The following is a 14,424-nucleotide window of genomic DNA, read 5'->3' as shown; positions in this document are numbered from 1 at the left end:
GATAGACATGGGGAGGGTATGTGCTATGGTGAGCACTGTGAATTGTGTAAGACTGTTGAATCACAGACCTGTACCTCTGAAACAAATAATACATTATATGTTAAAAAGAAAAAAAAAAGAAGAAGAAGATAGCAGGAGGGGAAGAATGAAGGGGCAGGGAATCGGAGGGGGAGACGAACCATGAGAGACTATGGACTCTCAAAAACAAACTAAGGGTTCTAGAGGGGAGGGGATAAGGGGATGGGTTAGCCTGGTGATGGGTATTAAAGAGGGCACGTTCTGCGTGGAGCACTGGGTGCTATATGCAAACAATGAATCATGGAACACTACATCAAAAACTAATGATGTAATGTATGGTGATTAACATAACATAATAAAAAAAAGAAATCTGGCATTTTTGTCCTACATTACACACCCACAATTACCATATGACTCAGGTATTCCATTTTTAAGGATTTTCCAAGAAAAATTGAAGAACATAATTGCACAAAGACCTCTACATGAATATGCATAGTTTCATTTATAATAGCTACAATTTCTAAGTAATCCAAGTGATCATCAACAGGTAAACGTATAAACAAATTGGGATATATTTCTAAAATGACACACTACTTAGCAATAAACACTAATGCATTATTAAGAATCACAACATAAGAGATGAATGCTGAGTGAAAGAAGCCAGATATAAGAGTATGTGACATATGATTCCAGTTTTATGAAATTCTCAAATAGATTATTCTAACCTATGGTGAGAGAGAGCAGATCATTTATTGCCTTGAGTCATGTGGGCTCTCGACTTAGAAGAGGGTGATGGAAACATTCTTTATCTTATTTATAGAAATGGTTACATTGGTATATACATTAATATCAATTTATATAACTGTGATAGAGTTAACATAAATAAAGTATAAATGAGAAATTAAAGGCAATTTGGGGGAAAGGTGATGAGAGTTAATTTAGCTTGAAGGTTGGAGGAGGGTCTAAGAGGAAAGTTTTGAGAAAAGAAAACATGGCTTTTCCCTCATTTCACTAACTTTTTTAAGGATTCTAATTATAAAGAATATAAGATAAAAGTTTTGATTTGTTCCTAAAATTTTTATTTGGAATCTCACCTGCTTATTTTTTCAGGGTCCTCCATCATCTTATTTTGCTATCACTTATATCTGTATCGTTATGTATCCGTAGCAAACTATCCTATCATCTATCTATCTGTCTATCATCATCTGTCTGTCTATCCCTTTCTATGTGCGTGTGTGTGTGTGTGTGTATATATAATGTGAGTGAGAATAACAAACAATATAAGAATTTTTCTTATAGAATGTTTTATTTTTGTTTTATTTAAATGTTTTATTTAATTCATGTCCTCTGTTTTACAGAAAGATTCAGATGAACTATTGGAAACAATTCTGAAAATACAAATCATTATAGATAAAGCTTTGGTATGCATTATTGATATTGATAATATCTTTGCTTTGTGTTTAAATTCAAAGGGAATATGAAAATAAAATTCCACTTGTCTGAAATACATATATATTTTATTCTGTTCAAAATATGTATCTAAGTGTAGCAGGACATAAAGAAATGTGAATTGCCTTTGCATTGGCATTGGGGGGACTAGTATTTATAGTATTGATTTCAAAATCAATATAGAATTCTAGCAAAAATGTACAATTTGTATGTATGGAAGAGTTCTACTACATTATAATCTAGTCAATTATAATGAGCTGCATATATTTCTGGATCCGCCCCATATAGTGATGAAACTCTTACATAAATTAATTTTTATTTTAAAATAAGCTATTTAATTATTGAATTGGAGATTCCTGTTATTAAAAAGTATCTTTTATAAGATTATTTTATGCTTTATAATTTCTTGGATTCTTTTAGATTCTCTGATGGAAATTTTATATTTTAAAAATGGGAAGAATTATTCATAGGAATGTTCATTTAGTTAGGGAATATATTTTTTGAAGATTTTATTTATTTATTTGAGAGAAAGAGCATGAACTGGGTGAGGGCAGAGGGAGAAGCAGACTCCCCGTTGGTCAGGGAGCCCAATGCGAGGCTCCATCCTGGGACTCCGGGATCATGACCTGAGCTGAAGGCAGACACTTGACCAATGAACCACCCAGGTGCCCCAGTTAGGGAAATTTTTGTTTATATAATCAGTTTTAGCAAAGCCATTATGGTTAGCAATTAAGAAATCTGATCTTTTCATTATTACTGATATTTTTGCATAAGGTCTGTCAATAAGTGCATAATTTTCAAAATTAGATTTTGTTGATAAAAGGAAATATTTAGATCTTTACATAATTTTTTATAAAAACAGCAGGAAAAAGAAGACAAAATAATAATAAAGAAAAAAGCACGTATAATTTTATATGCATGTTTCCTTTTTTATATTTGAATATGTATGTGTATGTTCTTATACCTTTGTTTTATATATGCTGTTTTGTAAATTATTTTATAATGTTTTCCCACATATTAATGAAATATATTATTTCAATTTAATTTTAACATTCACATAATGTCTGATTAATATATTTAATATAATTTAATCTATTTTACTAGCTAATGCCCTTTAGGGGCATTTAGATTTAGGTTTTGGTTGTTACATGGGGAATAATACTCACAAGCATTGAAATTATGCTCTGCCACAGCTGCCCCCATGAGGTTGCTAAAATTAAATCTAGACAGCCTACTTTCCTCTCTCCATTTAACTGAATACCTTCTTCCTTTCCAATAAAAACAGAAGGCATTTTCAATGCAAATGTCATCATGAGAAAACAACAACAAAGAACTCTAGAGCTTTTATATCCTATGATTAGTATTCCCTCTCTTTTTTATGTTCAGTTTATCTGTCTTAAATTTTAAAGTATGACTTTGTAAACTATTTTTTTCCTTACTCAGATAATCCCTGCCTTTTCATTAGAATGTTTAGTTGACTTATGTTTATCAAAATTACTAATACTGTGGATGTAGGTTAAGTACTGCTATGCTCTTAGTGTTCTACTCTTCCTATTAGTTATTTATTCTTTTGTTCCTCCTTTGCTACCCTTGGATTAGTGGGTTATTTTTACTTTTTATCTTTATCTCCTATATTGGTTTTTTCTGTGATCTCTCTTTATCCCTCACATCTTACCCCAGTGGTTTCTTTATTGGTTTGAATTAACATTCCTAACTAGAATTAATATTATATCACTTCACATATAATGTAAGAGCTTTATAACACTAAAGTTCCATTTAACCCTGATATGGATATTAACTCCTTAACAGATACAACATTTGCAGATATCTTCTCTTGTTCAGTAGGTTTCTTTTTTGTTTTGTTGATGATTTCTTTTACCATGCAAAAGTTTTTTTTTTTTTTCCAAAAGCTTTTCATTTGATGTAGTTCCAATAGTTTATTTTTGCTTTTGTTTCCCTTGCCTTAGAAGAAATATCTAGAAAAATGTTGCTATGGTGGATGTCAGAGAATTACTGCCTGTGCTCTCTTCTAGGATTTTTATGGTTTCATGTCTCACATTTACATCTTTACATTTTGAGTTTAGTTTTGTGTATGATGTTAGAAAGTGGTCCAGTTTCATTCTTTTCATGTAGCTGTCCAGTTTTTGCAACATCATTTATGGAAGAGATTGTCTTTTCCCCATCATATATGCTTGCCTCCTTTGTCATAGATTAACTGACTATATAATTGTGGGTTTATTTCTGGGCTTTCTATTCTGTTCCATTGATCTTTGTGTCTACTTTTGTGTCAATACCATATTGTTTTGATTACTACAGCTTTGTAATATATCTTGAGATATGGAATTGTGTTACCTCCAGCTTTGTTCTTCTTGATCAACATTGCTTTGGCTATTTGGGATCTTTGTGGTACCATTACAGAGCCATAAAATAGAATGAGGTCATGCTATTTGTGACAACATGGATGGGTCTAGAGGCTATTGTGTTAAATGATGTAAGTCAGACTGAGAAAAACAGGTATCATATGATTTTACTCATATGTGGAATCTAAAAAATAAATAAATAAACAAGAAGCAGAGTTAGACACATAAACATAGAGAAAAAACTGATGACTGCCAACGTGGAGGGAGTTGGGGATTAGGTAAAATGGGTGAAAGGGAGTGGGAGATACAGTCTTCCAGTTATGGAATGAATGTTATGGGAATAAAAGGCACAGCATAACATTAGAAATAGAGTCAATGATATTGTAATAGCTTTGTATGGTGAAAAAGAGGAGCTACACTTGTGGTGAGCATAGGGTAATGTTTATACTTTTGGAATTACTATGCTGTACACCTGAAACTGATGTAACGTTTTGTGTCAACTACACTCAAATAAAAAATTAATGAAAATAATTGTAAAAATAACCCTATGTGATTTTTTTAAAACCAAATTTATCAATTTATACAAGACCTAAGGGCCATAAACTCTTTTGTAATTTCTCGGCACCCTGTGGTCTCAAATCCAGCTTTTAATTTTTTTATATAAATTCAATTAGCCAACATATAGTACATCATTAGTTTCAGATGTAGTGTTCAGTATGTGATGTTATTATATTTTACTTTGCCATGTGTTATAAACCACAAAATAAATTATTTTTTAAATATTCAATTGTTTGAAGAAATTAAGGAAAAGAAAAAAGAATTTAATTTTCCCCTCATGTTTACCGTTTTCAAAGCTCTTCTTTCCTTCTTATAAGTCTGTTTCTGATATTTCTGTTTAGCTTGTTGATGACTTTGCTTCAGCTTTTGCTCATCTAAAATCATTTTTATTTCATCTTCACTTTTTAAATATTTTATTTGGAAATATTTTCAAACTTTCAAAAAAATTTGCAAGAATTGTGCTATGGTGAGTGCTGTGAATTGTGTAAGACTGTTGAATCACAGATCTGTACCTCTGAAACAAATAATACATTATATGTTAAAAAAAAAAAAAGAAGAAGATAGCAGGAGGGGTAGAATGAAGGGGGGTGGAATCAGAGAGGGAGATGAACCATGAGAGACTATGGACTCGCAAAACAAACTGAGGGTTCTAGAGGGGAGGGTGTGGGGGGATGGGTTAGCCTGGTGATGGGTATTAAAGAGAGCAGGTTCTGCATGGAGCACTGGGTGTTATATGCAAACAATGAATCACGGAACACTACATCAAAAACTAATGATGTAATGTATGGTGATTAACATAACATAATAAAAAAATAAGAATAAGGCAAGAAATAGTTATACTCTCTTTATTCGGATTTATTAATATAGTATCCCATTATCACTTGTGCTCTATTTGAAAGTAAGTTGTAAATTTTCAGTGTACGTTTACCTAGAATAAGATCATTATCTTATATAACCACAATAGAGTTATCCATGTAAGGAAAAATAACATTGTTAAAATACTTTTTATCAAGTCTACCATAACTTAATTGCATTATAGTTGGACAGTGTGATCTAAGTGACAATGCTTTATATTCAAATAACTCTTTAATGGCCTAATATGGGTCAATTTATATAAAACTTCCATGTATGTTTGAAAATATATATATATACACATTCTTTCGTTGTTTTATATAAGCCTTTATTCACCTTCACTCATACCACACACGCTGCACTGTGCATAAATATACAATATGATTTATTGGAAAAGAGAAATAGCAAAGTACAAATAGTTTCTAGAGACCTAGGAGGATAACGTCTTTTTTGTCTGTATCAGACAACTCTATCCATTACATTTTTTTTCTGTGAGTAGTTTTTGGCAGACCTGCTGCAGATTTTTGAAGCTCTCAAGCTGCCACTTTTCATGTTTTCACCAAAAACTTAGAAATGTGTGTACACATACAACTGAAGTATTTAAGAGAAAATATGTGATTTTTGTCTCCTTGAATGAAGACAATTGCTTGAATTTATTTTTATTATTATGGTACATTGTTTATCCAGGATATGTAGTCATGTTATCTTATTGTAATGAAGATAAATGGTGGCATATGATATAGCAGATAAAAATGACTTAGTAGCTTAGAGATTTGAGTCCTGGTTCTTATCTTTAGTAGTTATATGATCTTGGAAACTTACCTTTCAAACCTCCATTTTATATGTGTAAAGAGGAAAATAATTACAACCTTCTCATTTTAATATTATTGATTAATATGTAAGCTCCCTAGGTTTAAGCTTAAGACTTAGTAAGCAATTGATAAACCTTAATTCTGTTTTTTTTTTTTCCTTTCACTGAGCACCACCTTAGTTTAACATTTTATATCCATTTAAAATGTGGTACTTTAAAGAGGGCACATATTGAATGGAGCACTGGGTGTTATACGCAAACAATGAATCATGGAACACTGTTCTAGGGGGAGGGGGTGGGAGGATGGGTTAGCCTGGTGATGGGTATTAAAGAGGGCACGTTCTGCATGGAGCACTGGGTGTTATACACAAACAATGAATCATGGAACACTACATCAAAAACTAATAGTGTAATGTATGGTGATTAACATAACAATATAAAATAAAATTAAAAATAAATAATTAAAAAATAAAATGTGGCACTTTAGTAATTTTCAGTAGTGAAACAAAATTTGTCTTTCAGTTTGATTACATGGGCTCTGAAGTGGCATTTGCAGCTGAGAAAGTTGTCCATATCTTTGGTCTTATCAACATTGTAAGTATTTATGTTTCAGTTAAATATTAAACATTCCTATTAATGCTTGTATAAATAACAGTTGTATAAATAACATTTTCGATTTTATTAAAAAGTATAGTCCCACCAACTAGTTTCACCCACCAATGGATTCCATCTCCAAAAATGAGTAAATTGAATCTATTAGCATTATGTATAGAGATGTAATATAATACTTATGACTACCTAAACCTGTATGTGGGGTATCTTCTATTTTTAGATGTTTTTCCCAGCTTAAAGTGACTGTGAAGCTAACTTCTTTGGAGCTCTTGTCAGATCAAAATAAGATTTCAACTAAGGGGGATGCTGATGAAGTACTACAAAGATTTGTGTCATGGAAAGAACAATTTATGTTTCAAAGATCTCATGATATGGCATATTTATTAATGTGAGTGCATTTTTTGCATTGATATAGGGCTTATCAAATTATATGATATGTTAACTATCAAAATTATATACAAAATGTGTTATGTATAATGACAAGAAACCTCAAAAATTGTACGTATACTGTTAGCAAAATGCAAAATATAAAAATCTGATAACAATGTAAGACACTAAAACACTAAAACAGAGTAGACTGTTTATCCATGGAAATGTAATAGACTTGAAAATTTGGAAAGCCTTGGGAAAAACATGGGGACTCAAGGGTTTTAAAGATTTTCTCAGAGGTAAGTAATTGAAACCATCATTTTAACATTAAATAAAATATAAATTAGTTAACAGAATGCAGTAATTGCATATAAAGTGGTTACAATGCAAAACATTTAAATAGTAATATGGTTACCTTCTGATATATACGGACCCAAGGTGTAGCTATATAACTGCATGCATTGTATCTTTCAAAAGCCTTCTTTTTGCTTGACTAATTTGATTACATGGAAAAATAAAAACGCAATTCTGAAGGTCTTAAGCAATATGGAATACATTTATACATCTATTGGTGTTTCCTGTGGCATTTAAGGTCAGATTTGGGGACTTAGGAGCAATATTAATAGGACTGAAATGTGTGAGGACACTTTCTGTGTCCTATCTCTTTTCGTTAGCATACCGCACGTTCTCTTTTCTCTCCCTGTCCTCCAATCCGATATTTTTTACACACCTTAAAGGACCACTGCGTGCAAATCATGGCAGTAGGTTATCCTGACTTGTACACATTAGAATTATATCCATCTAGTGGTGGCAACAGTGATGATTAATGTTTTGGAAGGATTAGGCACTGCTGGGTTTTGGGCTGTGTATCATATAATGTTAAAGTAGACTTTAGAACTTAACTTTGTAGAAATTGTGGGAGATTACCCAAATACAAAATGATTGAAAACATTAGATATGATATGTAATATTCAAGTTTCAAAAACAGCTTTCTTTACTGAGGAATCCAATTCTTAAAAGGTCATTAAGTTATTAATAATTTAAAATGCATTTATATACAAGAAAAATTTTGTTACTTAGTTATAGGGATCATCCTAATTACGTGGGAGCAACATATCATGGAATGGCATGCAATCCAAAATTCGCTGCAGGAATTGCTCTGGTATGCATTTTACTCCCATCTATTCAGTAATTATATCATGTTTTGAAAGTTAATATCCACTTCAAGGAGCCAAAGTACATATAGTATATTTACCATGCTGTTTTGACACATTTTTATAAAATATTTTTTATTTGGATTTTGAAACTCAAACATTACAATTTTTAAAAGTTTTTTTGTGGTAAAATACACAGAACATGAAATTTACAATCTTATAGTAATGTTACCTGTGTTCCATTGCTGTGTAACAGATCTCCAGAACTCTTCATCTTGCGTATCTGTAGCTTTGTACCTTTTCACGAACATGGCCCCATTTTCCAAACCCTCTAGCCCCTGGCATCCACCATTCTACTGTCTGCTTCTGTGAGTTTGACATTTTTGATTCTACATATAATGATGATCATACAATATTTGTCTTCATATGTCTGGCTTATTTCTCTTAATATAGTACCATTTAGGTTCATCCGTGTCATTGCAAATAGCAGGATTTCATTCTTTTTATGGCTGAATAACATTCCATTCTATGTGTGTATATATAGGTGACATTTTATTTTTCCATTCTTCTGTCAATGAACACTTAAGCTGTTTTCAACACCTTACTATCATAAATAATGCGCAGTGAATGTGGAAGTGCAGATATATCTTTATGATACTGATTTCAGTCATTTTGGATAAAAATGCAAAAGTTGGTTTGATGGATCATATGGTAATCCTATCTTTAATATTTTGAACCATCATACTGATTTTGAGAGTGGTTGTGTAATTTTATAATCCCATCAGCAGTTCACATTATAGTCATCACATCCTCACCAACAGATGTTATTTTCTGTGGTTGCCTTTTTTTTTTTTATGGTAGCCATTCTATTGGGTATGTGGTGATATCTCAATGTGGTTTTGATTTGCATTTCTATGATTATTAGTAATATTGAGGATTTTTCCATATGCTTTTTAGTCTTTTGTATATCCTCTCTGGAGAAATGTGTATTCAAGTCTTTAGCCCATTTTTAAATTGGTTTATATGAATTTGATTTTTTTATTCTTGGATTTTAGGAGTTCTTTATATTTTGGATGTTAATCTGTTACCAGATATATGATTTGCAAATTTTTTCCCTCATTTTGTAGGTTGCCTTTATACTCTATTGATCATGTCCTTTGAAGCACAAAAGTTTTACGTTTGGTGTAGTCCTGTTTGTCCATTTTTGCTTTTGTTGCCTGTACTTTTGGCATCATATCTAAGAAATCATTGTCAAACCTAACGTCATGAAGATTTCCCCCTATGTTTTCTCTTAGGAGATTTATAGTTTGAGGTCTTACATTTGGATTTTTAAGTCATTTTGAATTAATTTTTGTATATAGTGAAATATACAGGTCCAACTTCATTCTTCTGTATGTGCATATCCAATGTTCCCATCACCATTTATTGAAAAAGCTCTTTTCTCCATTGAGTATACTTGTTGAAGAGACTGTCCTTTCTGCATTATGTCATCTTGGCACCCTTTTATAGATCATTTAACCATATATGCAAGGGTTTATTTCTAGGCTCTCTAATCTATTTCAGTGATATATATGTCTATCTTTATGCCAGTACCATACTGTTTTGATTACTTTGCTTTATAATATGTTTTGAAATCAGGAAATGTATATCCTTCAACTCTATTCTTCTTTTTCGAAATTGACATGGTTATTTAGGGTCCCTTGAGACTCCATATTAATTTGGGGGTTATTTCTTCTATTTCTATTAACAGCTTAACTTCAATCACATACAAAAGCACTAGTCCTTTATAATTCTACTCCACACTTTATGTTACTACATAAATTATAGGATTTGTTTGGTTTGGTTTGGTTTGGTATTTGTCCTTCCAATTCTATACAATATTTAAAAGTTAATTTATTCACCAAAATTACAATAGTGCATGTTACTATATTTGTCCATGTATTTACCTGTATTAGAGAACTTTATAATTTCCTTTTAGCTTTAGGTTGCTATCTAGCATCCTTTCTTTTCGCCATGACAGCCTCCGTTTAACATTTATTATAGATCAAGTCTAGTGGTAATTAACTTTTGCTCATTACCTCAAATTTTATTTTTCTGAAAAAGTGATCATGTCTTCATTATATTTTGAAATACAGTTTTGCCTGATAATGATAATTTTGGATGACAGTTTCTTTCAGCACTTGAAAAGTATTCATCCCAATACCTTCTGACCTATAAGGTTTCTCCTGAGAAATCTACTGATAATCTTACGGGAGCTCCCTTATATGTGACAAGTCACTTCTGTCTAGCTGCTTTCAGGATTCTCTCCTTGTCTTTGGCTAATGGGAATTTTTGTGAGTCACTTTGGATTTCTTGGTTGGAATTTGTTGAGCTTCTTTTGTATGTTCACTCAGATTTCTGAAGTTTGTACTCATTATTTCTCCAAATAAACTTTCTTTCTCTCTTCTCTTTCTCAGACTCATTATAGGAATAATACATATATTGATCTGCTTGTTGATGTCAGTAGGGTTTTTTTTTTTTATATTCTTCATTCTTTTTTTCTTTTTATTTTTCTCACTGGATGATTTCAAATGATCAGTCTTCATGTCTGATTCTTTCTTTTGCCTGATCAAATCTGATTTTAAATAAATCCCTTAAAGTTTTGAATTCATTTATTGTTCTTTTCAGCTCTAGAATTTTTTTTATAATAGTTAAAATCCCCTTATTGATATCTATACCCAGAATTTATTTAGATATGTATGGCTAGTTCATCATTTTAAAATCAGTTAATATGGGGCGCCTGGGTGGCTCAGTCGTTAAACGTCTGCCTTTGGCTCAGGTCATGATCCCAGGGTCCTGGGATCGAGCCCCACATCAGGCTCCCTGCTCCGCAGGAAGCCTGCTTCTCCCTCTCCCACTCCCCCTGTTTGTGTTCCCTCTCTCGCTGTGTCTCTCTCTGTCAAATAAATAAATAAAATCTTTAAAAAAAATAATAAAAAAATAAATAAAATAAAATCAGTTAATGTAACCTATTTCATCAATAGGCTAACTAGAAAAATTGTTTGATCATATCAATAGATGCAGAAAAAGAATTTGACAAATCCAACACCATTTGTGATGAAATTTAGGAAAGGAGGTCTAGAAGGGAATTTCCTTAACATGAGAAAGAACATCTAGAAAAAAACCTATAGCTAACACCTCAGTGGTGAGAAACTAACTGCTTTCCCAGTGAGATCAGGAACAAGGCAAGACTGTAACTTGCCAGTCCTTTTCAGCTTTGTACTGGAGGTGCAAAACAATGGTAACGCAAAATGCTGTGAGGATGTAGAGCAACAGAAACTCTCATTCATGAAGATGGGAATGCTAAATGGTACAGCCACTGCAGAGACAGTTTGGCAACTTCTTACTCTTAACATATGATACAGCATTTATCCTCTTGGCAGTCACCCAAATGAGTTGAAAACATATCCACACAAAATCATGTACATTTATAGCAGCTTTATTTGTAATTACCAAAAATTGGAAGGAAACAAAATGTCTTTTAATAAGTGAAATGATAAACACAATGCAATAAATACATATAAAGGAATATTTTATTCAGGGATTTAAGAAGTGAGCCATTAAGCCATTAGAAGATATAAAGGAATCTAATATCATATTCTTTTTTTTTTTTATCTTTTCTTTTTTTTTTTTTTCTTTTTTCATTCTTTCCCTTTCTTTCCTCCCAGTTTCAGGTCTTTTCTGATTTGTTTAGTGTATATTTTTCTGGGATCATTGCTACCCTGTTAGCATTTTGTTCTCTCATTCATCTATTCTCCTCTGGACAAAATGACAAGATGAAAAAAAATCACTTCAAAAAAAAGAACAAGACCCAGTACCGACTGCCAGGGACCTAATCAATATGGGCATTAGTAAGATGTCAGAACTAGAGTTCAGAATGATGATTATAAATACACAAGCTGGGCTTGAAAAAAGCATGAAAGATATTGGAGAAACCCTTTCTGGAGAAGTAGAAGAACTAAAATCTAACCAAGTCAAAATCAAAAAGGCTATTAATGAGGTGCAATCAAAAATGGGGGCGCTAACTGCTAGGATAAATGAGGCAGAAGAGGGAATTAGTGATATCGAAAACCAAATGATGGAGAATAAAGAAGCTGAGAAAAAGAGAGATAAACAACTACTGGATCACGAGGCAGAAATCGAGAGATAAGTGATACCATAAGACAAAACAATATTAGGATAATTGGAATATCCCAGAAGAAGAAGAAAGAGAGAGAGGGGCAGAAGGTATATTGGAGCAAATTATAGCAGAGAACTTCCCTAATTTGGGGAAGGAAACAGGCATCAAAATCCAGGAGACAGAGAGAACCGCCCTCAAAATCAATAAAAATGGGTCAACACCCCGACATCTAATAGTAGAACTTACGAGTCTCAGAGACAAAGAGAAAATCCTGAAAGCAGCTCAGGATAAGAGATCTGTAACCTACAATGGTAGAAACATTAGAATGGCAACAGACCTATCCACAGAGACCTGGCAGGCCAGAAAGGACTGGCATGATATATTAGGAGAACTAAATGAGAAAAATATGCAGCCAAGAATACTATATTCAGCTAGGCTGTCTTTGAAAATAGAAGGAGAGATAAAAAGCTTCCAGGACAAACAAAAACTAAAGGAATTTGCAAACACAAAACCAGCCCTGCAAGAAATATTGAAAGGGGTCCTCTAAGCAAAGAGAGGGCCTAAAAGCAACATAGACCAGAAAGGAACACAGACAATACAGTAAGAGTCACCTTACAGGCAATACAATGACACTAAATTCATATCTTTCAATAGTTACCCTGAATGTAAATGGGCTAAACACCCCAATCAAAAGACATAGGGTATCAGATTGGATAAAAAAACAAGACCCATCGATATGCTGTCTGCAAGAGACTCATTTTAGACCCAAAGACACCCCCAGATTGAAAGTGAGGGGGTGGAAAACCATTTACCATGCTAATAGACACCAAAAGAAAACTGGGGTGGCAATCCTTATATCGGACAAATTAGATTTTAAACCAAAGACTGTAATAAAAGGTGAGGAAGGACACTACATCATACTTAAAGGGTCTATCCAACAAGAAGATCTAACAATTGTAAATATCTACGCCCCTAACATGGGAGCAGCCACTTATATAAGCCAATTAATAACAAAAGCAAAGAAACACACTGACAACAATACAATAATAGTAGGGGACTTTAACAACCCCCTCACTGAAATGGACAGATCATCTAAGCAAAAGATCAACAAGGAAATAAAGACTTTAAATGACACACTGGACCAGATGGACTTCACAGATAATATTCAGAACATTCCATTCCAAAGCAACAGAATACACATTCTTCTCTAGTGCCCATGGAACATTCTCCAGAATAGATCACATCCTGGGTCAAAAATCAGGTCTCAACCAGTACCAAAAGATTGGGATCATTCCCTACATATGTTCAGACCACAATGCGTTGAAACTAGAACTCAATCACAAGAGGAAAGTCAGAGAGAACTCAAATACATGGAGGCTGAAAAGGATCCTACTAAAGAACAAATGGGTGAACCTGGAAATTAAAGAAGGATTAAAAAAAATGGAAACCAATGAAAATGAAAACAAAACTGTTTAAAATCTTTGGGATGCAGCAAAGGCGGTCCTAAAAGGAAACTATAGAGCAATACAAGCCTGTCTCAAGAAACAAGAAAGGTCTCAAGTACACAACCTAACCCTACACCTAAAGGAGCTGGAGAAGAACAGCAAATAAAGCCTAAACCCAGCGGGAAAAGAGAAATAATAAAGATTAGAGCAGAAATCAATGAAATAGAAACCAAAAGAACAGATCAACAAAACTAGGAGCTGATTCTTTGAAAGAATTAACAAGATGGATAAACCCCTGGCCAGACTTATCAAAAAGAAAGAGAATGGATGCAAATAATTAAAATCGTGAATGAAAGAGGAGAGATCACAACCAACACCAAAGAAATACAAACAATTATAAGAACATATATTGAGCAACTATGTGCCAGCAAATTAGATAATCTGGAAGAAATGGATGCGTTCCTAGAGATGTATCAACTACCAAAATTGAACCAGGAAGAAATAGAAAACCTGAACAAACCTATAACCACTAAGGAAATTGAAGCAGTCATCAAAAATCTCCCAACAAACAAGAGCCCAGGGCAAGATGGCTTCCCAAGGGAATTCTACCAAACATTTAAAGAATTAATACCTATTC

The sequence above is a fragment of the Neomonachus schauinslandi genome, chromosome 2 (assembly GCF_002201575.2).
Source record: "Neomonachus schauinslandi chromosome 2, ASM220157v2, whole genome shotgun sequence".
Lineage (NCBI taxonomy): Eukaryota > Metazoa > Chordata > Mammalia > Carnivora > Phocidae > Neomonachus > Neomonachus schauinslandi.
Note: the sequence above shows the minus strand (reverse complement) of the source record.